Source organism: Berghia stephanieae, chromosome 1, assembly GCF_034508935.2.
Source record: "Berghia stephanieae isolate SIO BIC M18660-M18661 chromosome 1, UCSD_Bste_1.3, whole genome shotgun sequence".
NCBI lineage: Eukaryota > Metazoa > Mollusca > Gastropoda > Nudibranchia > Aeolidiidae > Berghia > Berghia stephanieae.
Genome location: NC_088360.1, coordinates 14,863,703 through 14,868,702, shown reverse-complemented (window position 1 = coordinate 14,868,702; position 5,000 = coordinate 14,863,703).

Here is a 5,000-nt window from a genome sequence, read left to right as displayed (position 1 = left end):
AACTTTCTGTTTCTGTATGTTTTTGTTTTGTTTTGTTTTATTGTTGATTTGTTTTGTTTTGTTTTTTTTTTCTTTTGTTGTTTTTTGTTTTTGTTTTTTTTTTTTTTGGGGGGGGGGGATTTGGGGGGGGGAGTTCAACTGGGATTTTACATCTTTGTCGGCCTCAGATTGCTAATGACAGCTTTCACAGGGGCAGCGTTGCACAGCAGTGAGGAATTTATTCTATACCCAAAAGTTTAAATCCCGTTCCAGCTGCGTGGACTAGAGCAAGTCATAACGCTCCAGGTCACTTTGAGGCTCTGCACTGCGAATAACGCCTGGGTTATTCCAGTCTTCCCTTGGAATAGCTACCAAAGAAAAATAATCCTGTTTGGGATGAATAAACAAAAGTCCCATGTAGCCAAATCAAATGAATGTTGTAGGTAACGAAGCACTTCCCCATCGTAATCTTCAAACAACGGGCATTGTATGGTGAAAAGGAACATTTTATTTCCAAATAAGGTCTGAGGATAATTCTATGTTTTGGTGTATACTTGTCTGACCATAAAATGCTTCTGGGTTTATAGTCTTCTCTCTGAATATGAATTAATGTGAAAATACATGCATGCCCCGGGATATTGGCGATAATTTTGCTTCTTGCACTGTGGCCCGGAAGATCCTGGGTTCCAACCCCGCTTCGGGCTCTGTCGGTCATTTCCTTGGGCAAGGTTTTTTATCAACCCCGAATTTTCTCACTTTGAACAACATGGGTGATTCCTGTTGACATCAGACATCTTGTTCCACGGAGTGTCTAGACTCCTTCATGGAATGCCTAGGGGTATGTATCTAATGACGTCGTGGCGGAAGAGGGTCATATTTTAAATATTTTTAATTATGTTTGAGGTGGCGAGTCACCAATTGTTACTTTATCTCAAACTGACCATGTTTTATCTTCATTTAGCGACGTGTAAACATTAACAGGCCTGAAAACCGAAGGCAATTATGGGCTAGTTTTAACATTGTTGTAATTGACAATATTTTACTTTGGTTTGCAAGTATTTCCATTACATTATTGAGACCATAACAATTTGGTATATTTGACCTGCAAATAAACAGCACATGTCGCTGTAAGGGTTTGACTTTTTGCAAATCGAATTTAGACTTCGAAGAATTTTAATAGCCCCTGAAATCACTTTAACTATCATTTTCACCATTAAAATAAGGACTGCCGTCGGTGCATTTCATATTGTGTTATAGCATTATGTATTATAACATACATGACATCCCAATGTGTCACATTATTACCGACAATGCTCTGTTGGTTTAAACGCATTACATTTTCTCTCGGGAATTAACGTTAGAATCACAAGTTTCCACTTAATCGCACTCATTAGGATCACGGCTGGACAGGTACCCTTATTTCTTCTATTTCCCGACTGCCACACGCTCCCTCCCACGACAAGAGGCCTCTTTGAAAGGACGATTGCAATGTCAACAAAGTCCAGCATGGATCTCATGCGGTCAGTGTAGGACAACCCTTGACATTGTCAGCTGACCATTTGAAGCTGTCAGCCTCAATGAGGGTCTGGCCATAGTCGGTGGATTTATTGTCCAGAGAAGAGGAACAAGTATTGTTATTAGTTGATAAATTGATAAACACCTGAAGTGAGCACACATACACACACACACAAACTTACACACATACACACATATAATATAGGGTAAATATATAGACAGATAGATAGATAGATAGATAGATAGATAGATAGATAGATAGATAGATAGATGAATAGATAGATAGATAGATAGATAGATAGATAGATAGATAGATAGATAGATAGATAGATAGATAGATAGATAGATAGATAGATAGATAGATAGATAGATAGACATGAAGTCGTTCCTAATATATCACTACAAGGGTCCTCCTGTAGTTGAGAATTCGTTCTGAATTCAAACAGAGTCCAATAAATATTGAATAGCACTTACAACAATGAAATATTTCCAGCATACGTCTTTGGGTAAATCATTGCAAATGTAAATTAGGCGACAATCAATGTGAGAATTTTATTGATGCCAGGCATCTAATTAAAATACTCACCTTTTATAACTGCCAGGTCAAAATATCAACACACAAAATTAGGTGTAGTCTATAATATAGTGACTTTAGTGAACACTTATACTCAACTTATTGTAACGAATGTAGCACGTCTAAACAGCCAAGCGCTTTACATTGAGACCGATTGAAATATACAAATTCACAAACAGATCATCGATTAATTACATTTAAAATAAGTGGGGTTTTAGTTAAGTTTTGAAAAATTGAAGAGTTGAGGATGACCAAGCAGATGCTGGTAGGGATTTCCAACATCGAGGGGCGGCAAATTGAAACGATTGATTGCCTACCTTACGAATTACCTTATGCCTCACCAATTTGAGCTGATCATCACTCGATCCCAATGTTCTTGTTGTAGTGTTTTATACCTTTAAAAGATTGTTAATATACAACGGTGACCCAGTGTGTAAAGATTTATAAACCAGGGTAGCAATTTTATAAATTATTCGCTTCTCAACGGGAAGCCAATGAAGCTCTTGAAGAAGGCAGGTTGCTAAGGAGAATTTAAATTGGTTTAAAACAAGCATAACGGCATTACTCTGTACAATTTGAAGGCTGTCTATTTTTTTCTTTTGTCATGTTTACCAATAATGGATTGCAATATTCTAATTTTGAAAGTACAAAAGAATTCATCAAAACTTCTGCTATTTTTTTTGTTGTGATAAGGTTTATGCTTTTACTAATTCTTCTGATTTCAAAGTACATTGTATCTATAATGTGATTGACCTATCTGGACGTTTGAGAGATCAGCGTCAATCAAAGCACCAATTTTTTTTTATGATTTTAGAAAAGAAATTGTGATACCCGAAAAAAAGCCCCTTAGCATTTGCCATTTAAAGGATATTTTGCCTACCACAGATTAGAATGTCTGTCTTTTCATCATTCAACATTAGTTTGTTTCTGCCCATCCAATCTTGAACTTCATCTAAACAGGTCCCAAATCGCCCAATCAAAATTGCAATATCATAACAGGGAGAAGAACTAAATATTATTATTTGAGTGTCATCTGCGTAAGATTGATATTAAAGATTATCTTTCTTAATAACATTGGACAAAGGCTGCATATACATAGTTTTCGGTAGGCCGTGTGTGTGTGTGTGTGTGTGTGTGTGTGTGTGTGTGTGTAACCAGTCCTTTGGGGACTAATAAGGAATAGGTTACATATTGAATCATAAAGTGACATAACTATTTTAGAAGCAGAATGTATAGGCATATTCTAGGAATTGCGTGACTTAGTATAGCGAGGATAGAAGATTTTTATTGACGACCAGCATATATTCAGAATAGAAAATGAGATGCCATCACTCTGAAACCAGAAGATCATTTACACTAGGTTTGTACCCGTTCAGCCTTCTGGAAGAGTGCTTTTACATTTCCAATGAGATGTTTTTTTAACGTGAGCTTTTATATAGAGCTATAACGACTAAATGTGCTCAAACGCTTTACAAAGATAGGAACCAGTATTACGACAGCACACTTTTCTTTTCTGTTCAAAATGAGGTTTATTGAGCTGTTAATTATCAAGAGAAGCAACTGGTAATATATTTTTAAAATGCAGGGTTATTTTGATTGTCGCCCCTAGATGATCAAAAACCGATTCTTTACATTCTAACCTCGTTCCATAACGTTATCATTCTGTGTGTAAAGCGTTTTGAGCACATTTAGTGGATATTGCGCTATATAAAGCTCAATTATTTAAATATTTTAAAAAAATTCTTTAAAGGTTCATTCTCCTCTGGTGTCCAACACCCGTAATCCGGCTTCAATTTCCACTGGTATCCATCTCCCATAGTCTCAGGTTCATTTCCCACTGATATCCTATTCCCATAGTCCCTGGTTCACTCTCTACTGGTGTGTACTTCCCTGAGTCCCAGGATCATTCCCCATTGGTTCCCACTTCCCGTTACTTTTGACGGTATCGGTAGATTTCGAAAAAGAGAAGTGCCCTTCTGGGTTTTCTCCACTTATACCTACCTCTCGTAGTCCCAGGTTCAATCCCCATTGGTGCCCACCCCTATAGTCTCAGGTTCATTCTCCTCTGGTACCCAACTCCCATAGTCCGGTTTCAATTCCCACTGGTATCCATCTCCCATCGTCCCAGGTTCATCTCTCCCTAACATCCTCTTCCCTTAGTCCCAGGTTCACTCCCCACTGGTGTACACTTCCCTGAGTCTCATGTTCACTCCTCACTGCTGCCTACTTCCCATAACTTTGTCGGGTTTCTTCGGGCTTGAAAAAGAACCACCCATCTATTTCAATGAAAGAAAAATATATTTGTTCATACGTTAGCTATTTTCGTCTTACTTTCGGAGCAACCATTTAAGTACAAGTGACTTGAATAACAACAGCCATGGAGTTCCTTTGGCAGAGAACGTAATTCTGACACCATAATATTATTATTATTATTATTATTATTATTATCATCATCATTATTATTATTATTAACATCATCATCATTATTTTATTATCAATACTATGATTATTATTATTATGATTATTATTATTATTATCATCATCATCATCATCTAACCATTTGTAACACGCATTGCCGGAATGACACATTTTTGTTAGGGTTACAAATCAAATCCTTTCCCCGTCCAAACACACGAGGTGGAAGAATAATGCCGTACTCTGGAAAACTCCACATTTTAACATTTGGCCAGAAAACTCGTCTTTCAAACCTGGCAAAGCCTTAACGACAAAATATCGTTTTTAAACATCATATTCCACCACCGCAAATAGAAAAGAACAATTTGTCATGTAACGATTTTATCATGGAATTTAGAGATATCTTTAACCAGTCAATTAATAAAAAAACATTTACGTAGGTGATGTCAACATTGATTTTAATGGAAACAAAAACGAATCAAAAACTTTTCGTGACTTGTCGGCAGATTGTGAACTA